Raw genomic sequence first — 13,283 nt, 5'->3', positions numbered from 1 at the left:
CCCCTCGCATCCACTCCACCCCATTCTGTAATTAGGCTTAACAAGAGCAATTAACAAAACAAACTCCTCTCCGCCTGGTGGCCTGATAATTCTGATTGTCATAATGTATTAAGATGTGTAAGCCAGTTTAAAATAAAGGTAAATTACAGCATTGCACAAGAGCCGTTTCGCACCTATTTTTACCGCTTTTATCATAGGGATAATGAACACTTGGCCACGCCTTTAATTTAAAAAGCAAAACCCCAAACTCTGAGCAGCAGTGCTCAAAATTGTCATTTTTGGGCCAACTGGACTGTTCTGGTTTTCCACTAGTTTATTAGATGCCAGCTTCTTCCTCCTATGCACAGCAGTACCCATACTGCACAAAAATACATTTTTATTTTTGGAATTACCTCGTAACTCTAAAAACATAAGGTGTAAAATGAAATTTAAAGTCCTCTTCTGGCATTACACGTGTCTGCAGAGCAGCGGGCTGTAATCGCTCCTTTTTCCCTGCCTGTTGTCTAATGGCATGACACGGGAGGCCCCAGCCTCAAAATTTTTCTGATGTTTTTTCCCCCCCACTTTCACTTCTCTTTCCTTCAGCAGTCAAATCAAAGAAATTTAGTGTCAGAATCAGCAATAAAACAACAATTAAGGACTGATTGAAAAGGCAGTCGATGGAGAAGCTTTGATGTCCTTTGATTTCGGTGAGCTATGGGTCCAACCCACACAGCAGATTACACAAAGCCTGTATTCAATTGGAAAATATGCCTGTTTGCACTGAGACCTACTTCTAGGTCATATCTAGTTCTTGTTCTGTTTATACACTCTGGGAGTGTGTAATTAAAACTGTCAACATAAAATTAGCAAACATAGCAAAATCATAAGCTCACAGAAAATTCATGCGCAGAAGACCAGAGGATAAAACCAGTTTGGTATGTGACACGGGCTCAGCTTTGTATGAACTGAAAAACTATTCTGCACCCTCAGATATGCATAACCTGATTCACAATACCATCTGCCAACTAACAGCAAACAATTAAAATAAAAGAAAAAAAAAGAAAGGCTGGTGTTGCCAGTACATTGTTGGAATCCTGCAGCTTCTGATAAGCTAGATGTGTTTTCTTAAGTCAGTGATATCATCCCTGCTGGGTGTCAACATTTGCACAAGAATAATTTTGGGGGTCAGAAAGACATCAGCAACTGAGATTTCAAAAGGTTTCATAAGAGCTCAGATTGCTCAAACACAGGGAAAGGAGGGTTTCAGCTGCCAGAAGTTCACTCTTCTGCTTCTTCATTCCTCCTTCCTTGAAGCTGAATCAAGGTTCTACAAAAACCCAACGTGAGCCATCCGCCTTGCAAGACAGCAGCCTCACGTAAGAAGCCATGCTTTGCAGTGAGACAGACGCTCCAAAATACAGGAAATTGAGACTATTCTCGTGCAAAACCAGGCACTCTTTCCAATGTTTGGTAGAGAATAAGTCAGAAACTTCATCCTGCCCTCCTGGTGTAGCAAGCACCACCTTCTTTTCCACCGGATCTCTTCCTCATTCGGTGTTTAGAAAGAAGAGTGCTGACTTAAAAAGTCATTTTCCAGATTTATTCTCTCCTTCTCCTTGAAGGGCCCAATGCCTTCCTTTTACCGCAAACTGTTCAAATGGAAGGCAAACTAAGCAATTTTGTTTTGTATTTTTCCACTTTGTTCATCACAACAGCACTCCTTGAATGCCTCACAAATATCAAATAATGACTAATCTGATTTTCACAATACCTCCCCCATATGCTGATGAAGGTATTATTGCTCTTCTTGCTCAGCGGAAGGGGTACAGAGACACAACGACATTAACATCAAAAGCAGACATTAATTTTGGGATGCAGAGCAGCTGATTTACTCAGCAATGTGCTTTACTTTCTCAGTTCAAAGCGTTTCTCTTAGTGGCATCCATGACAGATCTGTATTTTGCAGGGCTTCGAATCAAACACCCAGAAGACACCAAAACTGATGAGCACCTACAAAACGCTTTGTGGAGGTGAATGGCTGTGAATCTTACTCAGAATCATGGGCAGAAACAGCGTTGAGTTCCTCGGAGCAGAGCTCCCCTGCAGCAGCACTTCTTCCTGTAGCTGCCTTTATACCTCCTTACACTGCAGCGAAGGAGATGGGGGCAAGAGGTGTCTTCAAGTCAACGTATTATTACACCACCCTAGCAAGCTTGTCTCATGCTTGAATGAGGCAAGTAACTGGTAAAAAGAAAAAAACAACAGTAATTAAATGAGTAATTAACAAATGTATCAGAATGCATAAAAGGATCAGACTGAGGTTAGGCAAACAACCTAAAAACTCTGGAGAATTTGAGTTTGAAATTTTAGCAATTTTTTTCAACAGTTTTTTGTTTAGTTTCCTGATTTTTAAAACTGTAAATAGCAAAAGTGGAGATCCCATGACCTGGCATCACACCAACACCCACACAGATCACCAGCGGAGCTGGGATACTCATCTGCCGTGGACAGACCTCTGCCAGGGCAGCTGACAGACCCAGCTCTGAGCAATGATATAGATTTTTCTTGGCAAGACCAGCACTAGCACTGGGACAGGACACTTCTGCTGGCTGGCTTCCCCAGGGGACCGTTGGAAGCAGAGGAACAACTGCCGTCGGTGGTTGCATTCCAGGGCTAGCGTGGCGTTTGTTCCTCCCTTCCTGTCTTCCCATCTCACCCCATCTTCCAGACCTCGGTGCACTTTTGATCAGCTTCTTTGCCCAGCAAGCCCTCATCTTGTCCTTCCCCTACCCTCTTGCAGTTTCCCTTTTCCCTTTCCAGTCACTCCCATCTCCTCTCCCACACCCAGACTCCTTGTGCTGGGTCTTCTCACCAAGCCGGTTTCAGTTCCTCCTGGTTCCTCAGCTACTCGCCCTTCTCCTCCTGATTAGAGAGAAGGCAGTACGCCCCCATCCCCTCCTGCCCCTTCCCAGCCTGGCCTCCTCCGCCCGAGCAGCATCGTGGTGTAGGCAGGGCTCCAGGCATCTCCTGGTGCTCCTCGGCAGGCATGTAGCGCTGAGCTCAGGGCACACTCGGAGCAGGCATGGTGCCCAGCCAACTGCAAGTCCTGTGACTCTGTTAGTATGGCACTGAGCCCGAGCTAATAAGCCCTGGTGAGAAGCCGGATATATTAGCTTGGGCTTAGCACCGTGCTAATGCAGCCAGGCAGCTTTTGGATCAGAGCTGGCTTACATCCCACCCGCTTTTAACACCGAGCTCGCTCGTCTTCGTCTACAGTAACCCATAAAGATAAATCCCTCGATCTCGTACTAACCTTACTCTCAGTTTCCCTCGCCCCTGACACTGCTGATCTCTAGGCGCAGGCTCCTCTCCTTTATAATCCCCTCCAGGTTCAGCTCTTGTCCGCAGGCTTTTAAAACAGCTCCTTTTCATGGTTCTCCTGGCTGAGGACGGTTTGCAGTAGGCAAGCACCAAACACCCACTCTCCAGCTCTCAGATCAGGCACTCCGTCCTACTCCCAACAGCATTCACGCTCTCAAGAGAGCTGTGATGTCCTCCTACAGCCCCAGGGCTGTTGGCTTGCCAGTCAGGGACAGTGTTGGAGCATCCCTGACAGCTATGGTTACCTCCCTCCCCGGCCACAAAAGCTGTCCTTCCCCACGCAGGCTGAACCTGTCATTCAGACTCCTGCCCCAGGAACCGGGGGCTGTCACGGTGGAGATCAGTTTTCAGAGGAAAAGTCATCACACTCCTCATGTCAGCAACACCGTTTTTTCCCATAGCCAAGTTCTTGGAAATGGCAGAATAGGTTTTGGGGGAAAATACAATACAAGGCAAGTGACATGTAAGAAATAACTGAGCCACAAGTTTGGTAGATCTATGAACACCTAAAAGTAGGGTCTCTTAATGCAAATGGTCGATCAATCTTCACAAGGGGTAATGCTACCAGCCCTGCTTATGTTAGAGATTAGTTTGCTGGGGTTAATTTTAGGGATATGTTATCGAAAATTCTCCTTTGTATGAGAATGAGAATACAAACATAACACACAAATCACATATAACGCATGTGCAAAGATTAAAAACCTGTTTCCTTGACCTGCTATTCCTCTTTCAGTGGCCCAGGCCGAACGCAATTGAATTCTATCAGTTATAAAAGATGACAAGGTTTGATAAGGAGGGACAGGATGCTCCTGCTCCAATAAGTTTACATAACGTCCTCCTTTTCATGTACTAAACCCTAAAGGGCAATGAAGGCAACAGAAATGCTGATGCTACAATTCTTCATTACTCTTAAGATTAAAAAAATAAGTGACTATCTAATTGCAGCAGTCTGATGTAATAAAACCAGATCCCTAGGTGACTAATCTCATCACTAAATAATAATGAAAAAAAAAAAAAAAAGAAAAGTCTGAACTAATGAAATTAGTTAATGAAAGATTAATTTGCACCAGCCTGCCGTGGCATACTCATCTCGAATTGCTAGCACTATATGCACACAAATCAGGCAACAGGGAGTAAGGGAAGCTTGCAATCAGACCTAATGCCTTCCCTTCCTCTCAGCCCCCAGTACAGGACAGCCACTTCCTTTCTACAAACACTTTGCTCAGATCTGTACACAAGACAGGCCACATCTTCCGGGGAGGCTCAAAGTCTTTGCAGACACACAGTTGCCTTCAAAGCATCACTGGAAATCTGTGTGGGAAGACTCTGGAATATTAAAACCATCCTATACTCTTTTCTTCTGAGCCAACAACAAACCCCTCTAAACTTATCTATCACTTCTCTGTTCATTTTATTCTGGGTTGCAGAATTAACTTTCTGGCTACTGAAAAAGAAAGATGCACAAACACATAAGCTGCACCACACATGCAAACGAAAACAACAGAAAGCAAGCTGTATGTGCTTTCCAGAAAGACAGTCCTCTCCCAGAACATTAAAATTATGAATAATTGATTTTCTTCCCTCAAGGTAACCACTCACCCTCTAGCAGATTCACAGGTTATTTGAGCCATGATCTTCAGTTTTAAGAAATCCCCAGCTGAAGGCTTCCTAGAGCACCGATAACTGCAGCAGAGCAGTGAGGGCAGTGCTGCCCAGCTCCTGTTTGCTGACTACAGACAAGAGATTTTCATTTTATTTATTTATTTTTTTTCCCACATCTAACCTTAGAGCTACCCTTTTCAGCAGGACTGCTACCAGAAGACACATTCTTTGCACCCTCTCCTTGCTGCAGGATGTCCTCTGCAGCCAGTTCATAGCTTTGGTTTTGTACTTCATGCTAGCTTAAGAATTTCAGTAAAAATTCAGACTGCTACTATAGGGGAAAAAAAAAAAAAAAGCATGTACTGTTCTTAAAGAAAGTGGAGAGTCCAAAAGAACTGCTTTCAGCTAAATCCTCTGAATTTCTCTCATTTCATGTTTCTTTCTGACAGTCAAAGCCAGGAGAACCGGATCCCTTTGAAATACGGTCAGGCTGACAAGGTGTGGGGTAGTACAATCTAGATGCAATTTCTCCAAAATACCTGGCACATTTGCAGTGTGCTAGGACACCAGAAGAGTGTAAATCAGCACGACTTGTTGCAGAGAGAGGAGGGAGCTAGCAGGCCTTCAGAGACTCATGGCCAGCTTCTGAGGATGGATGCTATAGCCACATAGATAACGAGGAGGCAGGGTAAACTGGTTTAAGTCCAGCAAGGGTCTAAAGACAAACAGGTACCAGAAATTCAGAGAATAAGGTGGTTACTGAAATAGGCGAGACACATGTAAATATTTTTTTTCAGATTAATTACATAAAAATAGATTTGACTTTTGGATGTACAGTAAACTTGATTTTGCTGATCACCACGCTGGGGAAATCTAAACAAAATCCATTTGAATGCTTATAAACACGTAAAAGTGTTTAAGGGACACAATATGTTAAACAAAGCCAACAATAATGGCTAGTCCATGCTTCCAATTATATTCTTTCTTCAATTAGTCTTGAAGAAACTAACACCTCTATTAATCATTTCAATTAACTACATGCACCACATGACATCCGCACCAGCAGCCCATATGTTGCGTTCCAATCACCCAAATATTAAAGCCTTTTTAATTGATTGATCTAAAGAACATTCAACAGGCTCAAGGTGGCAGCCAGCCAGGAAATCCCAAAAGAAGATGACAAAAAGGTGGGGGTGCTAAACCAGCTTCCCAATTTGTTTTTCCTCTTCCTCCCGGGTTCACTAAGTTAATCCAATCACAGCCCATAAAGCCCCCTTTTAATAAAATAAATAAATAGATAAGAGAACACACATGTTGGCTTTCCCCCGGAGAAGCCCCCTCCGCCACAGCCCGAGAGCCATCCTGCTAAGAAAGTGCCGCATGCAAGGGTGCATTTTTTATCCGGCAGAAATATTTAGCTTGGCCGCCCGCCAGGGAATGCTGAAAGAATAGCCTGAATTAGGGGATTTACCTTCCACGTGTTTGGCACGCGTCATTAGAGGCTCTGAAGAGCTTGTCTCTTTCGCTCTCTCACTCTCTGTTTTTTCTCTCCCCCCCCCTCTCCAAAGCTTTGATGCAGAGAATAAAGTATGAGCTGCAAGAGCAGGCGACGTGTTGCATTGCTAAATGTTGGGAGGGTGGCTTTTGTGTTGTTGAAAACTGATGCCCAGTTTCAGAAGGTAGACTTTTTTTCCCCTCCCCAGTCAGGTATGGGGTGATATGTTTCAAGAGAATTCACTTTAATGCAGAAAAAAGCATGCTGTTTTTCTTTCTCTCTTTTCCTATTAAAAAAAAGAAAAAAGTTTTTGAAGTTTTCTGTAGGCAGATTTAAAACCTGGAGAAAGTGGCTTGAAAGCAAATTCCTCAAGTGAAACTCCAACCACAGAGTATTTTGGGAACTCATTTGAAAGGTTAGTTTTGTAACAATAACCCATGAATTGCGCTGTCATTTGACTTTTATATGCTGTCATGTGGACTTATGTTATTTTAAAAAACACTTCTTTACATAAGTGCTTTGGTCCTGCAAATACCTCTTAAGATCTCTAATCAGAACACATTAGTCAAGCCGGCTGGTCCATACCTCAAGTAACCCACGTAACTTCCCAGGGCTTCTCATTTGTGAAGGGAAAGATGATATAAGTCAGCCTCTGGTCCCCTTAATCTACTGCGGTGGGGGGAAGTTTCCAGCTGAATAATAGCATGGAGGTCCTTAAAACCAACAGTAAATTCATGTGTTTGCGTCTGGCACACAGACCAACCCTGTTTACAGGGCAGAGTTAAGCAGAACTCCATTTCCAGTTTCCCAGCACCACTTCCCAGCATTTCTCTGAACTGGTGAGCGCTGGGGATTGCCTGGCTGAAGCTGAACTGGCCACACTGCCTGTTCACAGCATTACTTAAATACAGGCCCTTTTCACACATGGGTTTTATCGTTCTTGGTTCAGGTAAATCAGTTTAGAAGCTATTTGCTGACACGCTTACTCAAAGCAAGGTTCAGGCAGAGTTTCTGAACTGATGCTGACTGTATCTTCATCCTGTCTTTGCTTGCAAATAAATCTGGGTCTGACTCTGTTTCAGCTGAATTCATGTCACCAGATGACAACGTGATTTTTCAGCTCTCTCTCAGTGAAACTGGTTCATTGTGCCCTGCATATCAGCACATCCTGGGGGCTACAGAAAAGCAACTTGAAGGGATGGATACTGGCCTCAAGTGAAAATGCAAGGAAGTAACTCCCATGTCAGAAGGGTGCCTGAGACCTGTCTCCTTGCTGAACATAAAACATCTCAGCTGTAGGGACCTCCCCAGAGTTTATCATTTTTAAATAAATAATTCATCATTCATAGCCAGGTTAAAAACCACACAAATTATCAGCTCTCAGTATTACTCAGTGGAAAGTGAGAATTGGAGTTTTCCACCCAAAACCATAAAGGCTGACAAGCTCTGACATGTTTTTGTGACCTCCGTCCCGGACCCCAAGTTTCTAATTCAATTTAAAGTAAGCCAGGCAGCCACTTCCCCCCTCCCTTTACATAAAAGAAGCTAACATCCGTGCTAATAATACAGCTACCTGTTCTTTCTTCAAAGCCTTCAGCAACTGCTTAGGCTTTCATCGCAAGGAAAAACTGCAAAAATAAAGCTGCCCAGTTGCGCTGCTAACAGCACAGGTTTGGCTATACACCACGTATGGATGCTGGCCAGCCACTGAAGCACTGTGGCTTTACGTTTGCAGTAGAGCATCTTTCCTGCTAACTGAATCTCTGAACGACCGGCCCTTCAAGCACTTGACTACCGCAGTAGCTATGGGAGCGGACAGATAATTCACCGCCGGCTGTTTCCACTTTATCGGAAAATGGAGGAGGTGTTCCGGATGGCCAGTCCCAAGCTGGATAACTCCTCCACGGGAAGGCTCCCGGCTGCCCCGGCGTGGGGCTGGCTACCTGGGAAATGCTGGCCAGCAGTCATGTGTGACCACAGGAATACCCTGGTGCCCAGACCTGGAGCCGGGGCCGCCCGTCGGCCTTGCCTCTGAGGCAGCTGCAGCGAGGCCAAGCGCGTTGCGGTGCCGCGAGGGGTGTTCAGAAACTTGGGCTGAGTGACAGGGAGTCGGGGCCTGACAGCATGAGTTCGGTGGAAAATTAGTGGATGTATTCGTCATCGCTGCAAAGACTTGTTATGTTTAAAGAGTCTGAAAGGCTTATCATATTTACAGATTAAAAATATGACCTTTAAAAGTGAAATAAAAGGAACTCCCCCCCACCGCCCCCCCTCCCATCTCCTTCCTCTGTGATTGTAATTAAAACCACAAACCAAAACATTTATCCAGCCTTCTTTCTGTAACAGCTCGGGACTACACTCTCAAACACTATACAGATAAAACCAACCTTTATGTGTTAGCAATGCACAATGCAGTAAATTCTCCTTTCCAAACCTGCCGTCTTCATTAAAATCTTATTTGCTTGGTAATCTCCTTTGATCGCTAAAGTTATAAGAAGCCCCCTCTTCTTCTTTTGATACTATCAGTGTAGCTTTTGACCAGAGAGCGTGATGAATTAAATGTATGACAGATATGACAGGTGAGGAGTGCTTGGAGAGGGCTTAAACAGCAGGGATAAGACAAAGCCCCCATTTAAGAACAAAACCCCTACCCGATGGCTAGCCCGTTAATGACCAACCACCCTATTTGTCCTGTTGGATGAGGAGCAAGCTGATACTACAGACAAAGCTTTGTTAGCCACAGGGCTGTTCTTCAATCAGGCCACACAACCAACTAATTGAAATGCCCATTTTTCCCCCCTCAGGATTTGATATACAAGCCAAGGGTTTTGTAGGTATGCTCTCTTTTTTTTTTTTTTTTAGCCTCCCTATAATGTATTAATTCAGCCACCACAAGTTTACAGCTGGACTAAGTGGAATTACAGCATATAAACCTGAAAATCTATCTGCAGGGATCCAGCTAAGCCCTGGAGAGGGACAAGTCCAGCAATACAAATCCAAGGAATTTTGGAAGTCAATCCATTAGGATTATTAGGCCTTTGATTTTGGAAGTCATAGGCTCAAAATATGGAAGCAATGCACTCTCAATCTTCCTTTATTTTAGCCTCTTTTCAGAGGACTTACTGACCCCCTTTTTTTTCTATTAAAATAAATGTAGATATAATTATATCGTTTTTCCATCACATTTGCAATAGAGGGAGACAGGAAAATATCTGTTTTCCTGATCTCATTTTTACCATGCCCTTTAAAACTTCTTATGTATTTTCTACATGTCTGGAGTTCTCACAAGCAAGCTGGCCACCTTTCTTGTCAGCTAAAGACCGCTCTCCTCCTCCTTACAGTTCAGGTTAATTTTTGGCATGCTGCGATGTACCTAAATGAGATGTTTCGGGCTCTGGTTACTACAAACTACAGGCTGCCTCCCAGAGGTGAAGAAATCTCTGTGCCCCCCTGCAGACAGGGATTATATTCTCGATGGACAGTCTCTTATTTTAGCCTCCCAATCTGTGGTTAGCAGAAGGCCAGCAATTTCCTGAGGTAGGTGCCAAAGTGATATTCATTGCTAAACCCAACTGTAAAAAAAAAAAGAAAAGAAAAAATGATTATAGGGACACAGCAATGAATCTGACTTCTCTGACTTTATCTTTGCTTTGGATATAATGGGAAACATCAACTGAAGCAAGAACAGTCTTCACTTTCAGAACAAATTCAATTTTTAACTCTGTTTCTTCCTGCCGTGCCGTCGCAGCATACTGCAGCCAGTCACAGGTGCAAGTATCAGGAAACCTGGGCTCTGCTCTCAGCCCTGCCCCAGGCTTCTTACGTGGCTTCTGGCATGTCGCGTACCCTCTCCGTGCCTCGGTTTCCTTATATAAAAATGCAAATATTCCTACCTATTTCAGAAAGAGTGTGGTCTAGTGGTTTAAACCACAGAATCAAGACATCCTAATTCTCAATCTGAATAGGCCGTCAATTTTTGCTGTGGCTTTGAGGTGACTGCCGTCACCTAGCCAAGGGGTCAGCTGCCTCTGGAAAACCTCGAATGGCCGGAACCGAAGTTTCTCGTCAGGATGTGCAGGCTGACCTTCAGGGGAGCGGCGATTCTGGCTGGGACAGGAGCTCAGCCTCCCCTGCAGCGAGGCTGCCAACCTGGAGCCCCGGGAAGTGAGGGGCTGAGCGATGGCCAGCCAGGCTTTTGAGGGCTGCTCCGCTAGCAGGCCCTGGCCACCACTGCTTCCTGCACCGACACTCATCCCCAGGCCACCCAGCCGAGCTGGCCTGGCAATGGCCAAGCAGTTATGGTCCTGATTCAGCATGTGGAGGCGTAAGGTTCAAGTCCTCAGTCTGCAACAAGCAGAACAAAGGCCTGAAACGATGCTTGTCCCTTCCCAGGGGAGCGCTCTGGCTATTTTGCAGCAGAGCGGTTGGTCTCCCACGCTCTTTCCTCCTCCACTTCTCCTCAAAAAACTCCCCAAAGTTTTGAGGCCGTTCCACTCAGAATATGTAGCCTTTTGAAAACTTTCACAAGGCAGAGAAAGCGTTTCCTGCCTGGCTCCGCCTCACGGCTCTCTGGTCTGCTGGACCCTTGCAAAGGTTAATGAAATAATGCTCGGATATTTATGATGCGTAAAGTCCTGGACAAGCGAAGAGTATTAATGTCACGGAGCATAAAAAGGTCACTCAGAGAGAATAACCTTGGAGAAATCTAGAGGAATACATTGTTAACTTACACAGAAATACACGTGCCCTCATTATGAATGCAAATAAAGCCAAGAGTGGTTGTTACCAGTATAAAGATCAGTTTTTAGGAAAGGACTGTAGGACTCTGATCAAGGAATGTAAGAAAAAAGCATTAATCCGGGGTATTTTGGTTTTGAATGTGCAGATCTGAACGGAAGCTGCATTTTTAGACAACTTTCCAATACCCCCTATTAGATATAATGTTATAGTCCTATTACACATGTTGCCTACTATACGTGCTCTGACTTTTATAGATGTCAACTCCATTTCTTAATTCAAGCCATTTGTCTCCTGTGATCTCTGCGCCTCTGGGTTAGAGTTCCAGCCAAAGAGGTGAGCCAGCTCCTATCTGCAACGCGGCCATAAAATCCTCTGGCGCTGCATCCCCGAGAGCCGCTGCTGCCCCGTGAATAGGCCTGGACTTTGTCTGTCTGCAGCTCAGCACCCAGAAAGGACATTTTACAGAAGGGCTCGGTGGACATCCAGGAAAACTGCTTTCAGGACCTTATCTGAAGGACAATACTTAACTTTCACCACCTGGGCCTGGCCCCTGAAAGGAAACAGTTGCACTCAATTATTGTCTTTTTCTAGACAATTACTATTTAATCAAACCTCCAGCTGATATTAACTGGTGGAAAAAAAGGCTATTTTTAGTCAGGACAGTGATTCCCCCTCACTCCTTTCATCTATGAGTAATGTATTTCCTTTTGCTCTCAGTACCACAAACCAGTCCACACCAGATGCTCAGTATTAGGTAAAATTAAAAATGTGGGCATCATACCCTTTGAAAGATGCTTTGAACTCAAATTAATATACCTAAACCCACTATTTAAATTAAAGATATCCTGTCTCTCTGCTGTGTAGTTTTCCCTTTTATCAGAAGGGAAATTTTAGTCCATTTAAAGGTTTTTTTGGTTCAGCTCCACAGACCACGCTTTGACTTAACAACACATTGTAATTTCCTTTTAGCCACAAGAATAAAGGAAAAGTATAGAAGCAACACCATAATCTTGTCAAGCACCCTCTTTCGTTTCCCTGAACAAGCCTGTTCAAGAATATGTGAGGCCTAAGATTTTTAAGATGTTATCTGGAAGAAGTTTAGATCACGGAATACTTTTATTGAAAACAGACACGTGTATTTTTACGTATCTACTGATGTACCCACGTACATAAAATATATGCCTACTAAATTCTTTTATGGACAAGACCAGAGCAGTCTGCAACCTGCAGAGGTTTTGCAGAGTTCAGTCCCTCTGCCTCCGCACATTACCTATTCCAAACTTTTGTTCATAATCCATGCAGATATTCGAAAAAAAAGCCCTCAAATGCTCACACACTGCCCGTGTGCACAATGAGAGGGCTGTCTGCATTCACTCTTACTGGTGAACAGTGCTCTGTAAATGCTCTTGGAAGGAAAAATGTGGGAGCAATGTAAAATACACTGTTTTCTCATATGCATATATGAATAGATAAGAACTCCTGCACTATTTGTGCCATTTATTTTCATCGTTATTTTTTTTTCAAAACACAGTGATTTAAATACAGCTGCTGCATTCCTGGTTTACAGCATGAGAGCTATGGAACTGGACACAGTTTGCTGAATGCTATCTGACTTAGCATTTGATAAGCAAACACCGCCCACCTTCACATTCAGCCTACCCATTCCTGAAGTCACCCTTGATTAATTAATTAATATTATCAGCCTGAACATACATGCAGAGGTGTAAGTGCTGCCTGTTCCCTTGGATGAAAGCCATGGACAGTGAGAGCCATGGCAAAAGGTGGTGGCCTTGTTCTAGGAGTGACCCAATGCATATGGAGGGTGCTCTGGAGCACCCAAGTGTGTGTGGATGCTGCTGCTCTGCCCTGGCAGCATCACCCAAACCCCAGCACGGCACTGGGGACCAGACTGGCCCCTGACACAGCACAGGGAGTGAGAAGTGCCAGGAGAAACACCAGCGTGGAGGAACTGATGCTCGGAGCCTGCTTTATTTAGCAAGGGGAGAGTTATTAGTTCACAACGTTAATTATGCTAAGAAAACTTATTTTAGGACAAAGGCAATGGGCAAATGAACCATCTGCG

At 44.3% G+C, this 13,283-nt stretch overlaps 1 protein-coding gene across 2 annotated transcripts in view; it reads right to left on the bottom strand.

Moving 5' to 3' along the window:
* The window catches only part of PRDM1 (PR/SET domain 1), a 111,861-nt gene that overhangs the window by 33,777 nt on the left and 64,801 nt on the right, over positions 1-13,283 (bottom strand). The gene's annotated exons all lie outside the window — the stretch shown is intronic.

The sequence above is a fragment of the Cygnus olor genome, chromosome 3 (genome assembly GCF_009769625.2).
Source record: "Cygnus olor isolate bCygOlo1 chromosome 3, bCygOlo1.pri.v2, whole genome shotgun sequence".
Lineage (NCBI taxonomy): Eukaryota > Metazoa > Chordata > Aves > Anseriformes > Anatidae > Cygnus > Cygnus olor.
Note: the sequence above shows the minus strand (reverse complement) of the source record. Positions and strands in the feature narration are given on the sequence as shown.